Raw genomic sequence first — 25,514 nt, forward strand, 5'->3', positions numbered from 1 at the left:
CTTCTGTCTGTGTGCTGCGTGCCACCGCTCACCCTGCAAGGGCTCCAGTGGAGGAGAGGTGCCATTTGCTCCTGTGCAACCCCAGAGCACCAGAAAGTCCATGGGCTGGTATCTCTATGATGAAGCAAAGGCTTTCATGTTTAGCTATAAGGGGCCTGCTCCTGCTCCTGTCACCAGCAGGACTGAGGCCTTTACAGCATGCTCGGCTGTAGGGTGGCAACACTACAGAGAGAATAGCAGTGCTTGGGTATGTCAGTGAGGAGCATGACATGTGGGCAGTATGTGGCAAAGCCTATGGGGTGTGGATGCTGATGACTGGGACAGCACAGCAGGCCAGCCAGCAGTCAATCTGTGCTAAGCTGGGAGGAGCGCTCCATAAACGCCCGCAGAGCGACCTCATTGTGCTTCTTCAAATCCCTCCTTAAGATTCAACTTTGCTGTGATGCCTACAAAAAACCTTTCATTACTTAGGCTGCTGGTGCGCTCAGACCACTGCCTGTCATGCTGGCCAGCACCGCTGGTGCGTTCGGACCACTGCCTGTCATGCTGGCCAGCACCGCTGGTGCGTTCGGACCACTGCCTGTCATGCTGGCTGTAGTAAGATGAGGCCCTGAAACTCCAACCCTGGTATCAGAGGCCTGGTATGAGGCCTGAGGCCTGAACTAAAGGAATGGTCAAGACTTTGCTGACATAAAGCAAAGTTAAGCTGCGAGCCAGAGGCAGGCCCTGCTCACAGAAGCTGTCAAGGAAAGGGCTGATGTTGCACAAACACATATCTAAAGTGTATTGGATTCCAGAGCCGTACACAAATGGCACAAGAACATTCTTACACCGTCCCCACAGATAACCAGGGGCAGGGGCAAAAGGCCAGTGTGAAGGGTAGAGTTGTTTTGTTCGAACCAACATGCACAAGGTGAGAGGCGGCACCTCGCTGCGTAGAAGGGTGGGGCATTGTTAGGTAAAGGGGTTGCACCTCAGTACGTCAGGAACGTTGTGTAACTTGTTTGTAGCTGTGCAGAAGAATACATCTCTGGGGGAGTGCCTCTCCCCAGCCTCGGGGGCAGTGGAAAGTCCCGCCACTGACTGAGCGGTGTCCATTGTCAGGGAGCACCTAGGGACTAGCACCAAACCGTAGATATATAATCCGGGGAGCTAGAGACCGTGTTTCTCTTCAACAATAAACCTGGCCGAGGTGCCTTCGTACCTTACTGGAATCTGTGGTCATTGGGGGTTCTCTCGGGGCCTGCTGGGCCAGCGATCTGCAGAGCCAGGGCAGCAGCACACAGAGGGAAAAAAACGCACACACGCAGCCAACTGATATCCGCGTTGAGCAAGAGCAGAGCACCACACTGGTGGCCACTGACAACATGGGCCAGTGCTGCTGGGGTGCTCAGACCGCAGCCTTTCACGCTGGCCAGTACTGTCTGATTGCTTCTTTGTGCTCCCCTGTCTGCCTGCACCCACCTGGTGGTTCTTGTCTTCTGCTTAGATTGCAATCTCCTTGGGGGAAGGAACTGTCTTTTTTGGTTCTGTGTTTGTACAGTGCCTATTACAATGGAGTCCGTGTTTGTGGCTGGGGCTCCTCAGCAATACTACAGCATAAATAATAATAATAAGGCATCAGTCTCTCTGTAATAAAGCTTAATTGAAACAAAACACCATCCCTATAAAAAAACATATGAATTACACATTTTCTGCATACTTTTCTTTTATTTATAGATGTGTTGGGGTGTCCACCCACCCAGGACTGGAAGGGGTTAAGGGACTAGGTAGGCCTATTAACTCCACAGGCTGCACATGGAGGGAGATGCAAAGAGCAGGGAATTGATGGCAAGCAGGCTCAGCTGGGCAGGAACAGGCGGGGCCTATGAAGCCAGGAAGCTGGCACCAGACACAGGCAGTAGTTACTCCCTGGGAAGGAGGAGCAGTCCAGGAAAGGAGCAATGAAGGATGGGGGAGGAAGCCCAGAACTGCTGGGTGGAGGGTCCCTGGACTTGACCCAGAGTATAGTGCAGGCCGGGCCCTTACCAGCCACTGAAGGAGTTGCACCTGATGCAGTGAATGGGAAGACTGCCTAGGGCTGCTGAATGAAAGACTTTGATATACCTCAGAAGGGGGAACGCTTGCTGGAGGAGTGAGTCATGAAGAGGATGCTGCAGTTCCTGCGATGAGAGACGAGCTGCAGACCTGAGAGAGATGGTGTAATGGTGTGTGACTACAGGAAGGGACGTTGACCTTGAGATCTAATCCCCAGAGTGACTCAGAGGAGGCACCAGACAAGTGGTGAGTGGAGCACCCCGTGACAGTAGGTCTCAGAAAGGATTTGTATCATGGAGGCACACAAATAGCTCAGGCTCCCATTGCCTTAGGTGCCCTACCACACATAGTTAAAGGATCATCTCTGTCATCTAAAACAGCTTGCAATCCAAGTTTGAGCCCAAATTCAACAAATGGGATGCTGGACTGGGCAACAGAACACCAAAGACACTTTTTGCATATACCAGCTAGTTTGTCCATAAAGTGTGCTCTGGGTAACAACATGAAGACTCCATGCTTGTAACACTAAATTGGCTCGCTCTTAAGAGAAATATTTACAGAGTTGCTGCAACTGGTATTCAAGCCATGTGCACACAGACTGACTTTCTGGTGCACCCTCCAAACACTTCCTTTCTGCAAACCGTGCTCCTCCGTCTAAGTTCACAGCAGGTTGCTACACACACAAACCCACATTTTCAAGATAAATATATCAGCAGCCTCAGTCCCCATTCACCACCTGCCTAGCCATTTTATATTAAAATTTCATGACTGATGTTAAAAACAGTAAATCAAAAACATTGCAGAATAGCTGCTGTCAAATTCAAATCAGAAGAAGCATCCATCAAAGGAATAACTCCTATTAGGGTGGAGGAAGTAAAGGCCAAGCTTTTTAAGAGAAGAAAATACCAATTAGAGATTGAAAATAAAACATTGCATCTAGTGCTGTAATTAAATCAAAGCTAAAGCAAGTAATAACCAAACAGTTAAAACTGCAGGAGCTCAGTGGCTTACTCCAGCGTACTGTTATGACAGTTCTCTAGGAAAGAGAGATGTCTGTCTGTAGACAGTGAATAGATATGTGCTAGTAGATGGCACTGAAGAAATGGCAACTCATGGGAGGGACACAAAGGGGGACACACATGACCCCCATGTGACTCCTCCCAGCCCCCCCCAAGGCATCTGAAAAGGGGCATGTGACCCTTTGTGCCCCTCCTACACGTCACCACATACTGTTCTAGTGCACCGCAGATGGCTTCCTTTGTGCAGCTCATGGATGTATGACCCATAGCTAAGCAGTTCTGCTTCCATCTGGTGGAGGGCAGTGATGGACATAAGCACTATACAGTAGAACCTCTGAGTTAGGAATGTCTCAGGAATGGAGGTGTTCGTAACTCTGAAATGTTCATACTTCTGGACTAAACATTATGGTTCTTTGAAAAGTTTACAATTGAACATTGACTTAATATAGCTTTGAAATTTTACTATGCAGAAGAAAAATGCTCCTTTTAATCATCTTAATTTAAATTAAACAAGCACAGAAATTGTTTCCTTACTTTGTCAAATCTTTGTTTTTAAACTTTATTTTTTTAGTAGTTTATGTTCAACACAGTACTGTACTGTATTTGCTGCTTCTTTTTTTCTCTGCGCTGCTGCCTGATTGTGTACTTCCGGTTCCAAATGAGGAATGTGGTTGACTGGTCAGTTTGTAACTCTGGTGTTCGTAACTCTGAGGTTCTACTGTACATTCAAATCACCATCAACCTATTTTGAAATAGCGTATGCCCCTGTTGGGCTTGCTATGTTAGATACACAGGAGATCTTTAACAATGCTCAGAACAATACACTGAGAGATGTATTATTTTTCTGATGTGGACTTGAAAGAAACTGTTCCATGCAGGGTTTCCCCAGTGGCATTGGCTGGCTCTGTATGTATATAATTAGTGTGCATACGATAGGGGAGATAGTCACTGCTGCTGAAATAGTTCTGCTTCTCCTGAGCTCCTCTCAAGGCATTTAGATGCTGGAAAGAGAAATCTGTGGCACTGGTAAATCCTTTTAAAGTACAATTGTTGTGCCTTTTGAAAGGCATTTTATGTTATTGTCACAAAGGGTGAGAAAACCACACAACTGTACAAACTTGGCAGGCTGGCCCAAGGGCAGTGAGAGGAAGGGGGCTGTATGAATCTCCTGCCGGTTGCTTTCTGTGAAAATGGAGCGCTTTGATTTTAAGCGAGACTGGCAGTCATTTATGATAACAAGCTGTGAGGAGGAGCTCTGAGCACACCATGTTGAGCTTAACCCTGTGAACCCTGACTCCTTGACTCTGATCCCTTCTTCTCAGTGCCCTGCTGCAACCTACCTCTGCGTTAGTAGGGACAATAAAGACGGTGATGGTGGATGGAATAGAATTACAGAGGAGACGTAGTGGGGAGCATGGGTAACCTTTGGGAGAGGGATGCAGTAGATCACTAGGAAGTGTCTTTGCAAGCTCTTTTAAAGCAAGCTGCTACCACAGGCAATTCAGGGCCCCCCTGGGCTTTCCTCGTCTCTTGCCAACTACTCTGACTGCATTGCCAGCAGCAGTGGAACTTTGGAGTTCCACCATTGTGTCCCTCTTGCAGCAAACGAATGATCCCGATCAGCCCCTTGTTGCCAGAGCCTTGAACCTCAAGAGCAACGCTCCACGCAGCACAGCCAAATGCTTTTCCAGCACTTCATGCCCACGTGAAAGCAAACTCCCACCTTCTCCCGTTTCCCATTTCCCAGTGACTTGAGATGCACATGAGCTGTGAATATCCTCAGAGGGTTGTGATCAGGAAAGCAGCCAAGAAAGGCTGGTAGTTGGGTATTTGTTGTTTTCATTTACTTCTGTGCTGCTGCTTTGGGAAACACTTTGAATCTCTGTTCCAGAGGGAAATTGATGAACCAAAAATGTCCAACCTTAGGGAAGACTGGGAAGTGGTTTTTTTTTCCCTCTGGGAAGTCAGTAGGTAGAGCACAGTGCTGGGGCTCTAGGTTCTATTCTAGCCTCTGCCACTGACATGCTGTATGAGTTTGGGCAAGCCACTTCTGTCTGCTATATTAGAGCTAGGTATTACTGTTATTAGGGACCATTCACAAATGCCCCTTGTAAAATATTCCTCCTCCTGTTTTGCCCATACAGTATCCTACTTTTGTATTGCAGCTTATGTCTTATCTTAGCATATCTGACAGCAACAACAACAATTAATTCTACGTTTCACACACATGCTGTTTGGATGATAGAACTAATATTTTAAATCTCACAAAGCACCTTTCATCCGAACCTCTCAAAGCACTCTAATGAATTAAGCCTCACAACATTTCTGGGAGAAAGGGTACATGGGAACCCATTTTGCAATAGGGTAAACTGAGGCACAACATGTTTAGAATGACTTGTTTAAAGTTAAACAGCAGTGGGAGAGTTGGCAATAGAACCCAGGCAGTCTTCTGCTCTAATCGCTGAGGGCCAGATTTTGACTTGATTCTGGATTGATACTAGTGTCACTCCTTTGAAGTCAGTGGTATGCCACCTAGCCGCTATGTCCTTGGTGATTCTTTATCAACATGACAACTAGTGTGTCCCCAAAGCTATGTCCTTTTTTGGTACAGGGACTCTGAGTTCCTATGCACACCATATAGGCAGAGCATCAGCTTCCATGTGTGCCTGACTTCTGCCTTCATTACAACATATGGGCCAACTCAGCCAACCATTCCCTCCCCATAGAATTTGGTTACATATTGAAACAGCAAAGCTACAACCTTTTCAAAGGCACAGTGTCACTCAGACTAACCCAGGATGTAGGGCTGTATTTTATCTGCTACTCCCATGCCTCCTCCAATTTGTTGGTCTCCATTTGGCTCATCAGCATGGTCTTCCTCAGTCTTGCTGGTTCTGCTTTGGTCTGTGTTTTTCTAGAGACACCAGTCATGCTAGGACCCTGTAGCCTTTTATTTTATTTAATGTTAATTCGGCTCTGGCAGCTACAGTATCAAGTTCAACAGAATCCCCTCAGTTAGCTCTAGATTTAGAGTTCATAGGAACACATGAAACCATAGGCAAATAACACATACAATTACAAGAGCATCTATCTTTTAAAAGTTTTATTAAAGTTACCAACAAAGCTATAAATGTTACAGCATATACAGTTCCTATAAACACATATAATGAACTAGTTATACCTACAGACATACTCACATCCTCCTAGATGGTGTTAGTCTGTTGGCCCTTTCATGGATTGACCATCAATACAAGAGTGGCTCCTGCTGGAGTTTCCCATAGGAAGCCTAATTTTCTGCTTTGGGCATCCCTTTTTATACTGTGAGTTTGTCTATACCTATGTTCTGTGCATGTACATGAAAGTGTCAACCCTCTCTTCTTTTTATTGCTTTGTCCCTTGGAAACACAAGGGACCCCAAATTTTATAGGCTGGGTAAGTTCTGGTCAATATTGATGTACCACCTTTCAGCGGTTAGGGCATGTGTTAGAGACTGTATTTGTTACAGCATTTAATGATTTAATTTTAATCTTCCCAGCTATACTTTTGCAACGTTACCGAATAATGGAAAAGAGGCATTAACTCTTGGGTTATTTCTTGGTCATTGTCTTGCGCCATCATTTCTTGTCTCCAAGGCCTAAAATAGCTAAGCTAAAGTCTTGCAGGCTTTGGACTACAGGTCTTGCATTTCAGCTTGTCTTACTTATGTCTAATACTTGGTTCCTGTAAATCCTGATTAATCTTATACTTTTATAGTTCTACAAATCAACTCTAATTAACATACAATGAATGTATGTAATATAACATTAATTATCACATTACGTGATAAATGAATACTAAAAAGTCATTGGCTGCAACCTGAATACAGCCATGGGAACAATCTGTAGGCCAGAGGAGATATCCTGTAACAGAGGAGTCATGCTGATGGAGTCGGCCTGATGGCATGGATTTGGCAGTTCCCTGGGTAGGATAGTCTCTCTTGAGCTGACTAATTCAACTCTTCATGTTGTCGAAATGAACACGGACAAGTTTGGGGCTTAGCAGGAGACTGCCTGGCTCTTGGTATAAGTTAAATCATCCCTGAGGCTGCTCTAACTTATTCTCTGCCTCGGTGGCCCTGGAAAGCAGATAATCATAATAGCACAGAGCACTCCAGCCACACCCTCCATCTACCCCTTACACCAGGGGTCCAGAAGCAGGGTCATAATAGCACGCCATGACAGCTCTGCACTGGCTGGGGAAGCCTTTTGCACAGGTAGTATTCTTAGCCCAGTTTATGGCTCCTTTATGCTGCTAGAGTGCCATAAAAGGGCCTTAACGTAACTAGGTTGACTAGACAGCAAGTGTGAAAAATCAAGACACGGGGTGAGGGGTAATACGTGCCTATATAAGACAAAGCCCCAAATATTGGGACTGTCCCTACCAAATTGGGACATCTGGTCACCCTAATTGTAACTGAGAATCAGGCCCCCCCTCGCTCCATGTGCATATGCCTTTAGAGAATCTATATGGCAGAGAACAATTCATCTCAGAACAATATTTCCCACTGCCTAAAGCCCAGTGGGATGAATGCTACTGAGGCAGCAATGATATAGCCACATAGAGCTCCAGCAAACTAGTAAAGAACCAAATCATTCCTTCCCAAACCCCAAATGCCATTTATTACTTCTTCTTTTGTAAAGAAGCTCCAGATGGTTCAGATGGATACCCCCAAACCAGACTTTTAATCATGTAGGAAAATCAAGATAAAGACTGTTCCTTTTAGTCTAACTCCCCTCCCCTCAACATCCATAATTGTACAGACTAAACCCCCTGTCAAGGTTCCTTCCTCACTCTGAACTGTAGAGTACAGATGTGGGAACCTGCATGAAAGACCCCCTAAGCTTATTCTTACCAGCTTAGGTTAAAAACTTCCTCAAGGTACAAACTTTGCCTTGTCCTTGAACCGTATGCTGCCACCACCAAGCATGTTAAACAAATAACAGGGAAAGAGCCCACTTGGAGACATCTTCCCCCAAGCCCTACACCCTGTTTCCTGGGGAATGCTTGATAAAATCCTCACCAATTTGCATAGGTGAACACAGACCCAAACCCTTGGATCTTAAGAACAATGAAAAAGCAATCAGGTTCTTAAAAGAAGAATTTTAATTAAAGAAAAAGTAAAAGAATCACCTCTGTAAAATCAGGATGGTAAATACCTTACAGGGTAATCAGATTTAAAACATAGAGAATCCCTCTAGGCAAAACCTTAAGTTATAAAAAGACACAAAAACAGGAATATACATTCCATTCAGCACAGCTATTTTACCAGCCATTAAACAAAAGGAAATCTAACGCATTTCTAGCTAGATTACTTACTAACTTAAGGAGTTATGAAGAGCATTCCTGATCTGTTCCCGGCAAAAGCATCACACAGACAGACAGACCCTTTGTGTCCCCCCGCTTTGAAAGTATCTTGTCTCCTCATTGGTCATTTTGGTCAGGTGCCAGCGAGGTTATCTTAGCTTCTTGACCCTTTACAGGTGAAAGGGTTTTGCCTCTGGCCAGGAGGGATTTTATAGTTCTGTATACAGAAAGGTGGTTGCCCTTCCCTTTATATTTATGACACCCCACCGTCAGAGCATCAGAGCTAATATCTACTAGAAGAGGTTTGCTGGTACAGTTATATCAATAGATGCAGCTTTCATGCTGGTATAACTACATCTACGCGAGGGCTTCTGCCAGTATTGAAAAGTTGTAAAAAATCACCCTTAACTGGCATTAATATGCCAGCCAAAGTTTCTGGTGTAAACCTGGCCGGTATCCCCTAATACTAGCTTACTGTACTTAGGATCTCAGCCTGTCTCCCTTCAGTTTGCCTTGGGCAGATCTGCTAAAATACCCCTTTCACATCAAACTCGCTTCATGATTTTGACTAGAGAAGATTCAAACCAGACCATCAGATCTAATAATCACAATTGAGTGGCTCAGAAGCCAAACCTAGAACTGAATTTTGCAAATCACCTGCTTTTTAATGGCTTGAAGCAAAAGTCTGGATCTAATTTTAGTGTGTTTGAAATCTGGATCTAGGTCCTGATCTGACTTTTGGGACCTAAGATTAGCTTTATTTTTGGCCTGTTACCTGAATTTCCTCAGTGCATCTCCTGCAGCCTGGAAGGATTTAAGACTTTATACAACAGGACTAAGCCAGGTGTCGCCCATCTGCAGTAAAGCCACCCACCTCGTATGCCACTGAGTTTTGTCTTCCTGGTGGTTTAGGAGAACATGTGTTCTTAGGGCTCTTGGGGGAAGAAGGGGAGTCTTGTGGTTAAGGCAAAGGCCTGCAGGAGACCAGGCTTCAATTCTTGGCTCTGATCTAAATTTCCTATGTCACCTTGGGCAGATCAGTGAAGGCCAATCTATGACACATGGGACTTGCCTGAGCAAGGAAGTGAAACGAACTCCCCTACATGAGCCACACACAAAGTAGGAGAGAGCAGTGTATGCATGTGGTTGTGTGTAGAGCCTTAACAGCAGCCAGCATAGCTGAGCTGGGGAAGAGGGGGAAGTTATCCATGTCTGCTGTGCTAGGGGGCTCTCTGATGCCTGATGTACACCTAAAACTTAGCTCTGTTGCTCAGAGGGTGTGAAAAATGAGAGATGTAGTTAAGCCACGTTAAGTCCACATGTAGACAGCACTAGATTGATGGAAGAATTCTTCCATCGATGTAGCTCCCACCTCCTGGGGAGGTGGACTTGCTATGGCAGTGGGAGACACCCTCCCATCGCTGTAGGAAGAACCTACAGTGGCTCAGCTGCAGCCGGGTAGTGTTAGCCTCAGAGGGATGGACTGACTACAGCCATGGGGAAACCCCTTCTGTCACTGCAGCGAATGCCTACATTATGGGGGCACGGCTGCAGTGTCATAGCTGTGCTGCTGTAGTGTCTATGGTGTAGACATAGCCTCAGTAGAATGTTGGTTTCTGGGGTGGCTGGTGCAGCTGGGCACTGCCCTTCACTCAGGGTCTGTGGCAATTGCCCAATCCAGCCCTGTTGCCTCAGTTTACAAATCTGTACAATCGGGAAAACCACATTGACTCCCCTCCCATGGAGGGGGGTTGGTAGTGTCTAGGATGGGGATGGGCAAACTTTTTGGCCTGAGGGCCACATCGGGGAATAGGAATTGTATGGGTGGCCATGAATGCTCACAAAATTGGGGTTGGGGTGCAGGAGGGGGTGAGGGCTCTAGTTGGAGGGTGCGGGCTCTGGGGTGGGGCTGGGGATCAGAGGTTTGGGGTGCAGGAAGGCACTCTGGATTGGGATCAAAGGGTTTGGAGAGCAGGATGGGGATCAGGGCTGGGACAGGTGGTTGGGGAGAGGCTCAGGGGTGCAGGCTCCGAGTGGTACTTACCTCAAGCGGCTCCCGGAAGCAGCAGCATGTCCCTTCTCCGGCTTGTATGTGGAGGTGCAGCCAGGAGGCTCTGCACACTGCCCCATCTGCAGGCACTGCTCCTGCAGCTCCCACTGGAGTACTTAGGAGCTAGAGCGGAGCCATGCCGCAGCTTCTGGGAGCCGCATGGTGCAGCCCCCAACCCTGCACCCCGGCTGGAGCAGGGCCAAGCCACGTGGTGCGGCCCCCAACCCTGTGCCCTGGCTGGAGTGCCAGTGCGGGGCAAGCCCCAGACCCTACTCCCCAGCGGGAGCTTGCGGGCCGACTTAAAATGGCTTGGACCGTAGTTTGCCCACTTGTGGTCTAGGAGGTGCTCAGACACTAATGGTGCATGCCATAGAAAAGCGTTTTGTGGCAGAGCCCACTTCACTCATGACTACCCTGCTCTATTACACAGCTGCTCTTCCTCTCTCGCAAATGCGGCTGACAGTCTGATTCATCTGCAACAGGGTTCTTCCTAAACCTTTTCATGTGCTGTGCCGGTATCTAGCTAATAGCCTGCCGTGGCCCAGGCTGACAGGGTCAGAAATGCCTGCACTGCACAACTGTGGTGTCCTGCTTTGACATTTGCCCCATACAGTTAGACACATTGCCTCATTTTGTAAGTCAGGATTTCCTGGGGGGTTCCTAGGGAGATTCCTTCCATGTACAGCATTGTATGATTGGCCTCCAAAGCATCAGCTACTGGACCCTGTCCAAGTCTGGATACCAAAGTAGACAGACCTATGGGTGAAATTCTGATGCCATTGAGATCAACAGGTGTTTTGCCATTAACATCAGTGGGACCAGGATGTCACCAGTGGGCTGACGCAGTACAGCCTATGTCATTTAATGTGATGCACCAGTGCCACCTCACCTACCATGTGACTATATTTTGTATTGGGTCTCTCACATGCAGGGATGTGGGTTTAGCTGGTAATATAATAATAGTCAGTGCTTTAAATAAAAAATGATGATTTATTTTGCAGTAGTGTCCAGGAGCCTTAGTCTTGGCCCAGGACCCAATTGTGCTGGCACTGTACACACACAGAACAGGAAGACAGTCCATGCCCTATGTTACACATGTTCATTAACATAACCCTCACAACACCCCCTTGAGACTGACAAATAACTATTACTATCGCCATTTTACAGGGGTGGGACCTGAGGCAGGGAGTATAAGTTGCCCAAGATCACCGCACAAGTCAGCAGTAGAGCCAAGATTAGCCTCAGGAGCTTCTCACCCTCCGTATCTGTGCAGAGCAGACTAGGCCAAGCTTGTGACGTTGCACTCCATATATTTTATGGAAATACATTGTATTTACACTCATAAGCATAACTGGAATATGCTTTATGCAAAAGGTCTCTTGTAAGGTATCATTACAAAGTTTATAATCTACTGAGTGTTTGTATGAATGTATCATTCTTGTATCTGAAACTAGAAATATGAAGTATTACTCTGAAGTCCTATTGTAACTACGCAAAGTGTGGGCCATTAATGGTGGCATGGAATCTTGATGGCTCCCATTAACTGGGACAATTGGTTGTGAATCGCTCTGTTTACTCGCAAACCTTCCTGGGTATGTGCAGGCCAGCCCTGAAAGAATGGAAAATAAGGTCTTACCATCTCACCTGGTACTGGAATCCATATTAAACCTGGTGCTTTTCCATTTAGAAGGAGGGGTTGGGACCCAGAGAGACAAAAGATTCCTGCCTTGTGCCAAAGCTATAAAAGGGGGTGGAACAGAACAAAGGGGGCTGCCTGTCATGAGAAATTCCCTACTTACCACCTGAGCTGGGACTAACAAGAACTGCGCCAGGGGAGAGGATTGGGGCCCATACTAAGGAGTCTAGCCTGTGAAAGAAGCTTATTGGAACATCTCTGAGGGTAAGGTTCACCTGTATTCAGTTTCTTAAATGTATTAAGCTTAGACTTGCGTGTTTTGTTTTATTTTGCTCGGTAACTTACTCTGTACTGTCTGTTATTACTTGAAACCACTTAAATCCTACTTTTTATACTTAATAAAATCACAGAGTAAGTGATTAATACCTGGGGGGAGCAAACAGCTGTGCATATCTCTCTATCAGTGTTATAGAGAATGGACAATTTATGAGTTTACCCTGTATACGCTTTATGCAGAGTAAAATGGATTTATTTGGGGTTTGGATCCCATTGGGAGCTGGGTGTCTGGGTGACTTGGAGATAGGTGACTTGCTGAGCAGTTTTTGGTTAAAGTCTGCAGCTCTGGGGGCATGGACCAGACCTTGGTCTGTGTTGCAGCAGACTAGCATGTCTGGCTCAACAAGACAGGGTTCTAGAGTTCCAAGCTGGCAGTGGAAAATGGGCTCAGAGGTAGTTTCAGCACATCAGATGACAGTCCCAAGGGGGTCTCTGTGACCGAACCCGTGACAAAGCTGCCTCCCTAGGGGATCAAAGAGTAAGATGTATTTTGAAAGGGCTAAATACTGAGAGGTGATGAAGTGGGAAATGATTCACACACTTCCTGTGGGTGATGTCTCTTGAGACCTCCCCTGTTAAGCAACAGATGCCTTGGTCAGGCCTGTGAAGTGCTAGCCAGCTCCTGTCAGTGCCAGGAGGCTGCAGTGCTGGTGCCTGGGGACAGGCCCTGGATATGCTTGGGAAGTGGTGGCTTTCAGCAAATCTTTCACCACAGAGAAGTAAGCTTGTGCCAAGCAAGTAGAGCCTGATCCCAAGCAGTGGGAGTCTTTCCATTGACTTTGGTGGGCTTTGGATCAGGCTCCTATTTAGGAACTTATGCCAGTGGGGTCTTCGCGTGCCTGGGAGGGGAGTGTGAAAGAGCATAACATACAAGCTCGGGATAATGACATGTGCAGGATCACACAGACTTATATTACTCCTGGGGGAATTATGCGCCACTGTGCATACACAGAATTCGTGTCCCCTGCAGATTTATTAGATTTCCTGCAAAAAAAAAAAAATGACTTTCTGACAGGGAAGCAAAGGGAAGCTGCAAGATCAGTCATGCACCACTCCTTAGCAGAGCAGATACATTGTTTCAGGCTCCCGTAGCAGCCAGCAGAGAGGTAAATCACCGCAGGGCTGGGGACACCTCAGCCAGTGGCTCCTACCATGAGTTAGGATCAGCTGCTAGTGCCAGCTGGGTTGGAGGCAGGAGGGGACAAGATTTCCTCTTCCCCTGAAGTGTCTGGGGCTGTCTCAGACCCACCCCCAGAAACTGCGGGAAGCTTAGCATCCTCCCGCTCCCTGCCGACATAGCTCCTTAATTGTGGGGGAGGGGTCACTGTACGGGAGCTGCTCCCCCATTCACCCAACCCCCATGCATCCGGGCCTCCCATACCCAGATACTCCTGCCAAGTCTCACTAGGTATATCCAGAACCCTCCTAGCCCTCTATACCTATACCCCCACCCCACTGAACCTGAACCCCTGCCTCCAGACCCCCACCCCTGCACTCAGACAACTCCACACTGAGTTCCTTATGCTCAAACCACCATCCTGATGCCCCACCCCCTGCACTACCCTGAGCTTCCATATCCAGACCCCCACACCACTGACCCAACTAGCTGCACCCAGACCACCACTCCACAGACCCCCCTACTGCTGAGACCCCCCCCACCCCTCTGCTGAGCCCCAACCACCTTCACCTGGAAGCCCCTGCAGAGTTCCATTGCCTCTGCACCTGGAACCCCCCCAACAAGCCTCTGGGCATCCAGATCCCCCCACACCTAGACCCCCCACTGAGCTGCCTGCACCCAGACTGTCCCACACAGAATCCTCTCACCCCACATCTGGATCCCCCACACTGAGCCCCTCCACACTTGGATCCTGCTTGGTTGAGCATATCTGTCTAACACCTGGTGCTCCTGGGTGCAAATGGGCTTCTTGATTTCCTGGGTGGTGCTCGAACGCCTGCTCCATCCTAGGCCCCGCCCCCACTCCACCCCTTCCCCCAATTCCTCACCCTTGCCCCACCTCTTCCCACCCCAGCTCCATCCCCTCCCCCAAGGGTGCTCCATATTCCATTAGTGCCTCCCCATAGTGGGGGGGGCATGAGCAAAAGTGCAGGTCACATGTGTGTCCCCCCCGTGCCCAGCCCTGTGGCCACCGCACTCTGCCTGCTCCATGTTGCCTGCGGGGGGGTGCTTTGTCTTCCCGCTGTGCCTGCTCTCCCGGCACGTTCTTCTGCTCCCCAGGAGCCCAGGCAGGGAGCAGGAGTGAGCCCCTTTTAACACCGGCCCCTCCTGGTCACTGCTCTCCAGCCCTGCCTGGCAGCTGCCCGAGAAAACCTGGCTGGGGAGGAAATGGCTTCCGCTCCCCATCTGGCTTGGCTGCCAGGGACCCCAGCACCCGAGCCCAGGCAGGCAGCGGGAGTCACCTCCAACTATGCTCTTTCAGGCAACCGCAGCGCTGCAGAGCAGCGTCTCAATGGCTCGAAGGGGCTGGTGCTGCCCCTTCCACTCCCAATGTCTGGGCCATGCATCGCCCAGGCCCGCCCACCCTGTTTCTCCCCCAGCATGCTGCCAAACAGCTGATGGCAGTCTGTTGGAGGCACTGCGGGGGATGGGGACAGGCTGATTGACAGGGCCCAGCCCTGGACCACCCACGGAGTCGGTGCCTATGCCCCAGAGTGTTTCGGGGGCAAGCCCAGGCCTTGTGCTGTGTCAGGGTCGGGTGCAGCCTCACTACTGAGTCTGGGTCCTGGGGTTGGGGGGGCTGCAGGGTGATCTGCAGCCAATGGCCTGTGCTCCCCATTGCCATGCTGGAGCCTCCATATTTATTTATTGACAAATAAATCTTGCAGAATTTTTAAATATTGTTGCAGAACTTTAAATTTTTTTTGGTGCAGAATGCCCTCAGGAGTATGACATGCAGGTACTGGAGGCCTCCCTGGCTCAGCCTTTGAAAGGGATGTCAGCAGGACACCTGGGGTCAGTTCTGAACTCTGCCACTGACTTACTGTGTGGCCTTTGTGCAGTCATTTCCCCTTCCTCTGCCTCAGTTTCCTCATCTGTCAAGTGGGGACAATATATCTGAGCTACTGTACAGTGGGCTCTGAGGCTGAGCTAATTAATTCTTGCAATGTTTTTGGGGCAAGCTGCTGTGAAGGGGCAAAGAACTGCCACTTATTATACATAGGTTTCAGAGTAGCAGCCGTGTTAGTCTGTATCCGCAAAAAGAAAAGGAGGACTTGTGGCACCTTAGAGACTAAATTTGTTAGTCTAGTCTCTAAGGTGCCACAAGTACTCCTTTTATTACACACAGTGTGCCTTGCCAGGGGCTATGGCGGGGAGGAGCGGGGAATCTCCTGCAGGAGACCTTGGGTCTGGTTTGCTCTGCCTGGGCAATGAATATCCCACCAAGCTCATTTTTGTAGGATTCAGGGGTTGCTCCAGTATTGCTGGCCCAAAGTTTCCCTCTTCTACCAGCTGTGCATTGACCTGGGGGCATTGCAGGGGAACTGCACATCAGGAGAGTAGCGTAAGCCAAGTCAGTATTTGTGATGTGAGTGTGTGCCTTGCAAGTACAGCACGGATGCTCAGCAGTGCTCTGGTCACTGGAGTCAGCCCTCCCAAAGGCCAAGATTGTGTTGAGCCAGACCTTGACTTTGCTGAAGCTGGGTGTGGGCCATTCACACGGGAGTGTAGCATGCTCAGCACCGGAGCAGATCAGGTTCTTTTGTGGCACTCCCCTGCTCCCTTTTCACAGGGACAGATTCATGTGCATTCCAGTGACAATAACAAGCTGTGGTTGGCTGGTCCTTTAATTCCAGTCCCCCTAGAGTCCCAGATCCCTTTTGCAAACACACTACTTCATCGGAATTCTGGCGGGAGCCGTGATTGATGGGAGCAAAACAATCCTTCCCCCACCACCTCCCTTCTTCATTCTCTCCCCTCCCCCTCCAGCTATCTTTATGGTAATGGCACTTGGCCAGCTCCCAGCTCACATGCCATCTCCATTCTTTCACTCCAAAGGTATCAGAACAACGGGGATGCCGCTCTTTTGTTGGAGCCAATGTATGTGATAGGTGGAGAGATAATTGTCCCCTTGGCGCCCACCCTTTCTCCTAGCACCCCCCTCCCTGTGATCACCTAACCCCAAGGCCTCTCAGACTGCAATATTGAATCTGTCTCACTGGCAAATAGATTGGCTAAATGGGCTGGTTCAGAATCAAAGCATGGACCAAAGCAATTGGGTCTGGACAAACACTGCAGATTGTAGCCTGTTATGGAGTGGGTTGGATCCAAAGGTGGTGTGGATTTGGGATCTGAAGGCAGGTAGCAGCCCTCCCCCAGAACAAGGCAGGGTTGGCAGTGATAAGCATTTAGAGGGAATGCACAGGTATTTATTCTGGGTCAGAATCACAGGGGTTAAGGCCAGAAGGGATCATCCAGATCATCTACTCTGACCTCCTGTACAACACAGGCCTCTAAACCCCTGCACTAAACCCAGGAGCCTGCATTAGACTAAAGTATTACAGCCTTCTGGAGACTAATGTATGCCACAGGCAGAGAATAGAGGGACCAAGGTGCACCAATGCCCGAGGCCCCTGCAATGGCAGGGAATTGAGTTAATGAGCTATATCCACCTATCCAAGCAAGTGACCACACTCTTCCTACTTGGAGTCTAAGAGCAACTGGGTCAACAACACTATTGTTATGGTCTACACCTTTAAATTAAGGATAACTGGACCATGGACCAGAGCATTGGAAACTGTTCCTATTTTTATTCTACCTCCCAGGGTTGTAGCGAGGATTAATCAGTTGATTAGATGAGCCTGGAAAAAGGCTAATGTAGTGCCAATCTTTAAAAAAGGGAAGAAGGAGGATCCTGGGAACTACAGGCCAGTCAGCCTCACCTCAGTCCCCGGAAAAATCATGGAGCAGGTCCTCAAAGAATCAATCCTGAAGCACTTACATGAGAGGAAAGTGATCAGGAACAGTCAGCATGGATTCACCAAGGGAAGGTCATGCCTGACTAATCTAATCGCCTTCTATGATGAGGTTACTGGTTCTGTGGATGAAGGGAAAGCAATGGATGTATTGTTTCTTGACTTTAGCAAAGCTTTTGACACGGTCTCCCACAGTATTCTTGTCAGCAAGTTAAAGAAGTATGGGCTGGATGAATGCACTATAAGGTGGGTAGAAAGCTGGCTAGATTGTCGGGCTCAACGGGTAGTGATCAATGGCTCCATGTCTAGTTGGCAGCCGGTGTCAAGTGGAGTGCCCCAGGGGTCGGTCCTGGGACCGGTTTTGTTCAATATCTTCATAAATGATCTGGAGGATGGTGTAGATTGCACTCTCCGCAAATTTGCGGATGATACTAAACTGGGAGGAGTGGTAGATATGCTGGAGGGCAGGGATAGGATACAGAGGGACCTAGACAAATTGGAGGATTGGGCCAAAAGAAATCTGATGAGGTTCAATAAGGATAAGTGCAGGGTCCTGCACTTAGGACGGAAGAACCCAATGCACAGCTACAGACTAGGGACCGAATGGCGAGGCAGCAGTTCTGCGGAAAAGGACCTAGGGGTGACAGTGGACGAGAAGCTGGATATGAGCCAGCAGTGTGCCCTTGTTGCCAAGAAGGCCAATGGCATTTTGGGATGTATAAGTAGGGGCATAGCGAGCAGATCGAGGGATGTGATCGTTCCCCTCTATTCGACATTGGTGAGGCCTCATCTGGAGTACTGTGTCCAGTTTTGGGCCCCACACTACAAGAAGGATGTGGATAAATTGGAGAGAGTCCAGCAAAGGGCAACAAAAATGATTAGGGGTCTGGAACACATGACTTATGAGGAGAGGCTGAGGGAACTGGGATTGTTTAGTCTGCAGAAGAGAAGAATGAGGGGGGATTTGATAGCTGCTTTCAACTACCTGAGAGGTGGTTCCAGAGAGGATGGTTCTAGACTATTCTCAGTGGTAGAAGAGGACAGGACAAGGAGTAATGGTCTCAAGTTGCAGTGGGGGAGGTTTAGGTTGGATATTAGGAAAACCTTTTTCACTAGGAGGGTGGTGAAACACTGGAATGCGTTACCTAGGGAGGTGGTAGAATCTCCTTCCCTAGAAGTTTTTAAGGTCAGGCTTGACAAAGCCCTGGCTGGGATGATGTAGTTGGGGATTGGTCCTGCTTTGAGCAGGGGGTTGGACTAGATGACCTCCTGAGGTCCCTTCCAACCCTGATATTCTATGATTTACAGCGCCGTAATTGAGAGCAGAATGAGGTTCTACCAACATTAGTGTAATCTCCTTTAGGCTCATGTAAATCAGGAGTAACAGCACTGAACTCAGTGAAGGTGCATCACTGTAAAACTGGGGAGAGAGGAGAATTAGACAGTGTGTTATAATGAGTGGGAAACGGCCATTTTGTTTTCCCCAAGAACTCTGGAAGGAGACAAAACAATTTTTGCTTCATTCAAAATTTTTCATAGAACTCTTGTATTCCAAAATGAAAATGTCAACAAAGATTCCACTGGGAAAGAGAGAAAAGTCGACAAAAGAGGGAGGAAGAAATTAACGCTGAAAATAGACTGAAAAATGTAGGTTACTAATCAAAACAATCTTTCATTTCAATGAAAAAAATAGGAAAATTTCAAAAATGCCAAGAAATATTTGAACATTTTTGTATAATTCTAAAAGCCATTTTCAGTCTGAAGAACCATTTAACTGAAAACATCTTGACCAGCTCTAATTCTTATTAATTATGATGATGAAATTTTTGTCTCTCACACTGCCTTGCTTGCTGTTTGATTTTCCATATATTTTTTTTCTCCATTAGATTTTGTCTCATTCACCTTTTTTGCTCCTTCCCCACTCCCAGTTTCCAAGTGGGACACAAACCATTAATATTTGCACTTCCGCTGAAGTCCCAAGTGCACACAGTGTGAGTGGTTTTGGAATTAGGCGAAGTGCGTTCACTCTGGGTAGCTTTCGCACACTTGCAGTTTATCCCATGCAGGGGCTGCTGCTGTTTAAGGCCGCTGGGGGTACTGAGTTACGTCTGCGTGATAGATGCGCTGCAGCCGATCTCGTGCCGGTGCAGTGGTGCTTCCGTGCAAGAGGAGCGGGAGTGAGTGGGCGCTGAGGCCCAGTGCTAGCTGTCGGACGCAGCGGGCTGCAAGGTCGCAGAGTCCGGTGGCTAAGGCCGCGGGCTGGGAGCGCCCGGAGACTGTGTTCTAGTACTAGGTCTGCCGCTTGCTTGCGGAGTCTGTTTTCCTCTCTCTGTGCTTCAGTTTCCTTGCATTTAAAACAGGAGTGACCCCCTTCTTCATAAAGTGCTCTGAGATCAGTGGCTGAGGCCCACCCTACGAGAGCTCGGTGGCCTCTTTTCTCTCCAAGTGCTTGCCATAGAGAACAGGATCCCAGGCATGAAGTGATCCTGCTGGTTCACCTCCCTATTTCACCTTCTTCCTACACGTTTATATCCAGGGGCTCTTCTGCAGGCCTCTTACACCAAAATTCCCCAGCCAGGCGAGTGCCTTTTACTCTGTCTTTGCACTCCCTATGGCTAACTCTATCACTGTGCTGATGGCCATTTATCTCCGGCTGCAGCTTCCAGAACTGTCTGTGCCAGACATTTCACAAATAAATCACTGCTCTGGCCTCTAAGGTGCTGCCTCTTCCCCACTCCCCAGAGGGACCTGGTTCAGGCAGGAGGAGCTGTCAGACTTTCAGCACAAAAAGGCCCATGCTAGCTTCGACACTAATATGCACAATCCAAGCTTGCTGCCCACAATGCTGTGTGCGCACACACCACTGGAGTTACACACAGAATCACACATGCACATGCCATGTACCGAGTTCTATGCACACACCAAAAGAAGCTTGCATTCTGTACATACATAAACACTCACGGTGGCTTGGGCACACACACACAACCACACTACAGCAAACCCAACCGTCATGAACACTCTCAGATACATACTGTGTTTGCATGTATTTACGCACGAAGACACACTCACACAGAGACCTCCCTCCACTCTTAGCACTTCATAAACATTCCCTTTCCTCTACCCACTTCCCACCTTTCATTCCCAGTGTAAACTGAGAGCACTGAGGTGCCTGTAGAGAGTGTGGGGGTGTCATGGCAATTTCCCCCCACACCCCTTTCCTGCCTCCAACTCCAGTTGAGAGGTAGGTTCATGCCTCATCCGTCACAGATGTCACCACCTTCACCTCTGTCGACATGACTGCATTAACCCGTGCCTTGCCTTAGCGCTGTAAATCAAAGCTCACCTCCTCCCTCCCAACCAAAGAGAAGCAAACTGTCTGGGTAAGCATGGCGGGGGGGGGGGGCCCTCAGGAGGCAAGGCAGGAGATGCAGCTGAAGGAAGTGGGATAGGAGAGCAAGCTGCCTTCCTGCTCAGGGGTTTACAGGACACGTGGGGGGCATTGAGGCTGTTACAGAAAAGGACAAGGGGTGCTTTCCAGAAGTCCGGGGCCCTCTATAAAAGGAGGAACCCTGGGGTTTGGCTAAAGACAAAAGCACAGGCCTTGTTACCATAGAGACGCAGGCTCAAGCATGCTCATGTTAGGCAGGCTTCTCCCCTGCTCCTATAACAGGCCCAGAGATCAGGGGTGATGTGACCCCCAGGGCAAGCCTGTCCTTTGTCTAATGTCCCTGAATTATGGAGTCAGAGGCAAAAGACACTAACGAGGACGCTGAGTTCCAGGGGAGGAGAAAATAACAGGTAGGTAGAAGGGGTCCTGGAGAGGTGACCAACAAAGGGAGATAAGCAGGTTACACTATTAATGTGACTGGCCATGTCTATGCTAGCAAGCTTACAGCGGTGCAGCTGCACTACTGTAAGATTTCTCATGTAGTCACTCTATGCCAAAGGGAAATAATTAAACCACCCCAAAGAATGGGAGTAACTATATCAGTGGGAGATGCTCTCCTACCAACATAGCACTTCTGTTGGTGAAACTTATGTTGCTTGGGGTGGCTTATTCACACCCCTGAGTGACATAAGCTATACTGACAAAAGTGCTCATGTAGACATAGAGAGACGGGGTCTATGGCTATCTCCAGTGTTTCTCATGCACAGGGGTGGCTCTACCAATTTTGCTGCCCCAAGCAGTCGCCGCCGAATTGCTGCCGCCACAACAGCTGCGGAGCTGCTACCGAATTGCCGCAGCGCCCGGAAGAGCAGCGGAGCTGCCGCCCAAAAGCCGCCGCAGTGGGAAGAGCAGCAGAGCTGCCATCAAATTGCTGCCCTGGGACACGGACTGCCACCCCATTCTGAATGCCACCCCAAGCACCTGCTTGGAAAGCTGGTGCCTGGAGCCAACCCTGCTCATGCATCTCTCATCTTGGTAGTGAAGCACAGTGCAATAGTAACTAACCTATGAGGAGAGCAGACAAACCTACTGAGCTGCAGAGTTTCTGGGTGTTTTTCCTTGAGGAAAGTCTTTATGTAGCAGGGTTTTGGATTTCACCCTCCACACTGTCAGACTTGGGCATCACTCGATCTTCCCGACACAGAATAAAGGTCTTGCTGCTGAGAACTCTGTGCCTTGCTCCTCAGACTCTAAACCTGGGGATCTTCAACGGAGCAATGCAGCTCTCTTGGACGGTCACTGATGATGAGGCAGGCTGTGAGAGAGCCAGGCTGCAATCCACTGAAGGCACTGTAGAATACAGCCAGGACTCTTCTATCCAGAGGGAGCCAGTCAAGGTGTCAAAGCACAGGTGTAATGTTCTCCTCAGGCTTTGCTGTGTGATGCAAGAGGCTGCATGCTGCATCAGTTGCTGCCTCCCTGTGGCAGGTATGTCCAACTCCAGGTACTATGAGCTGCAGCAGTTAACCATAGTGTGGCTCACTGAGGCTAGATCCTAGTCCATAGTTTCCTGCCTGTTTGAAGACAGATGCAGCCATTCCTCACCACTGAGGCTTTTTGCATGCTCAGGAGCAGTGAGAAGTCCAGCATGACTCTGAGACTCCACACAACTCACTGACCTGTGGTCTGATGCTCTCAGCCGACCGTGATATCAGAGTACTGGCAACTTCCGCAAGGGATTCCCCCATCCCTGCTACTAGCTCTTTGCTCTCACCTGGGATTAGCTTTCTCTCCATCCATCTGCTATATATTTGTAGGCCTAGGGGCAGCATGGTGATGTGAAGCTGCATTAACTGGAGAAGGAGATGCTGATAGTCAGTGTGACGAAGTGGGAATGTTCTTAATGTTTTATCTGAATACTGTGTGGGTGCCTCAGTTTCCCCATGCATTTCTTAAGTATCTAGGTGGTGGGATAAGGGTGTGTGCTTGTTGCAGAGCTCTAGAGGGCCAGTGTGATGCTGTCTGCACAGAGAATGGCCGACACCCTGTCTCCTGGCAACTGATGGCCTGGGCCCCTCCCCTGCAAGGTGCCAACTGAAGGTGTTGGAGAACAAAGAGATCAGGTTGCCTCCTGGCCTGGGAAAGAGACAAAGGCCAGAGGAGGGGCTGGAGGGGGTTTCAGTTTAGAGTTGGTTGGGGAAATGGATGGAGGCCCAGAACTGGGGTCTGGGCTCTCTACCCCCCAAGATGGACCTGGCTGAGGGGTCCTGTTTTCTGTACGTACAAGCTCTGTTTTGGACTGTGTTCCTGTTTGTTTTACTGGCTGGCTGAGAGTCACGGTGAATTGCAGGAAGTGTGTGTGTGTGTGGGGGGGGGAGGGTGGTTCAGGGCTCTGATTCTCCCACACTCTGTGACAGTCAGATGTTGGAGACAGTGAAGAGTCTTCCACTTTCTGGTGGCGCACAAGTCTGTGGTGTCTCTTATCTCCTCCACTCTGTCAGATGGTGGAGAGGAGGGGAGAGTACCAAGCCCTGTGGGATTTTGCATACCAGGGGCCTGTGGGATAAGGAGCAGGTGCTCATCACCGCTCTCTGGGATCAGTGCTTTAGAAATGAGTGGACCCAGCTGAACATTGCCTCAGTGCACTCCTGCCAGATCTAGCATGCATGCCATAAACACTGTATGATCAACAACACCCACGGCTGCAGAGATCAATAGAGAGGTCTGTTTCCTGTCCATGGTCAGGAGATGCGCATCTGTTGGCACCAGCAGGGCCAAGTCTGTTCAGTGTTTTTCTCTGAAAGCTGCTGGTGAAGGATCCAGGCTGTGGCCAGAGGAGACAGACACTGGTGCTACCACTAGACCTTAACACAGAAAGAGAGGCTGGAAAATGTGTGGTAATCAGCACAGTGGCTGGGGTAAGCATAGGGTTCTTCTCTCCTGCTGGATTACTACATGTTTTTGCTTCTTTGAAAGCAGCACTAAAGATTTCCTTTCAAGGAGGCCAAATGTTCTCTTTAGCCACCAGTGAGGGCAGCAGAGGTATTGGGCCAGATATTTGCTCATTGATGGGAAAGTTTATTAAAACCTAGATAGACATATTGCTTGGGTGACTGTTCTGAATCCTGACCAGGAAGCTGGGACAGGAGTCATTCTGGGCTCTGGCTCCACCAGGCCTGCCTAGGAAGTGATTTCCTTCATGTTTTACTTGAGTGAGTCTCAGCCCTGCTTCTCCATAGCCTTGTTAGTTGTGTAACCCTCTGGGCAGCGTACATTACACATCCCTGTAGTGAGGTGGACTGGCCCTCCCCAGACACAGAGGAAGGGACTCGTGGGCAGAGCCCTACCACCTAGCTCCGCCCCCAGAAGCCAAGGGGCAAGGCTAGGAGTATAAAGGCGGGACCCATAAGCTCAGTGGGCAGCCAGCCACTGGAGGGGACAGGTGCTTCATCTTAGCCCTCACACTGGGAGATGGCAGCAGAGTGCAGATGACTGACCTGACCTCAGGGGAAACAGATGACTGGCCCAGGCCACCTGGACTCCTGGGTGACCTGGCCCCACAGGGAGCAGATGACTGGCCTGGACCACCCGACCCTGCAGGAGACTGCTGGCTGGCCCAACTCCCACAGAGCTTCTGCTGGTAACTGAGGCCCCTGCAGATCACCTTATCTCACTGGACCAACAGGTACCCTTGGAGAGGGAGTGTGGAAGAGGCCCAGGGGTAGTAGACCCCTGTTTAGCTGCAATGCTAGCAGAGGGTGAGTCAGCGTGTTGCGGCTTGGATCCCTGCTGACACAGTGGTAGACCCCTCTGCCACCCTTAGGGCCCTGGGCCGGGATGTGGTGGAGTGGGAGAGCCTGCATCTCTCCCCCCACCCCCGCCATCCAAGTGTTGGGTGGCAGTCTCCCCCTCCCTCAGGCTAGCTGAAGGAAAGCCTGAGGTAACCGACTTTGGGTACAGGCCCAAGCTGAGTGACTTTGTTTCCTGCCCAGCTCTGAACCAGAGCCTGGGCTTGTTGACTACTTGCAGCCCCACCTGAGTGCAGGCTTGAACCGAAGGACTGCAGCTCACCCTGAGCAAGGGGCTGGACTATGGGCTTTAGCTCGCCACTGCAGTGAGAAGCTGGGTGAAGGACTGCCAGTTCCATTGGAATGAGGGGGGAGACAACGGAGTTGGGGCACAGCCGGAAGATTGTGCCCTGAAAAGGATGCCATGGTCGGGGAGTGATGGGGTGCCCTACAGACAGAGGGCGCAGAGGGTGCTCCAGAATTGGACAGAGCTAATTCCTGGAGCAATCAGCAGGAGGCGCTGTGGTGGTGAGCACAATCTGTTACAGTCCCCCTCTGGGACACTCCACAGAGGATAGGAGTCCTTACAGCCTTAACTACAGAGCTTTTGCTCAAGCTGCAGCAGCTTGTGTTTCACTCTGGAGTTCCCTGGGTCAGTCCCCCATGTGTTAGCTAAGGGAGATTGCATCAAGGTTGCATGTACTTTTGCCTCCCCAGTGGGGAATGGGAAGGTTCAGTACAGGAGGTTCCTAGGGTGCCTGGGTCAGCTTCATGCCTTCCTAGAGCCCCAGACTAAGTCTCATCTGCATTCACCCGAGGTTTGGCAGCTGTGCTGATCCTATGTTGAACTGCTCTTGGAGATGCATTTGTGAGTCCTAAGCCCTGGATCCAAGCCAGCAGCTTCTGCTTTAGAAAGGTTTCTCCATGGACTACTGGAGCTGTGCAGGGGGATGGAGCAACCTGCTTGCAGCTGATGTGAGGTCAT

The sequence above is a fragment of the Lepidochelys kempii genome, chromosome 10 (assembly GCF_965140265.1).
Source record: "Lepidochelys kempii isolate rLepKem1 chromosome 10, rLepKem1.hap2, whole genome shotgun sequence".
NCBI lineage: Eukaryota > Metazoa > Chordata > Testudines > Cheloniidae > Lepidochelys > Lepidochelys kempii.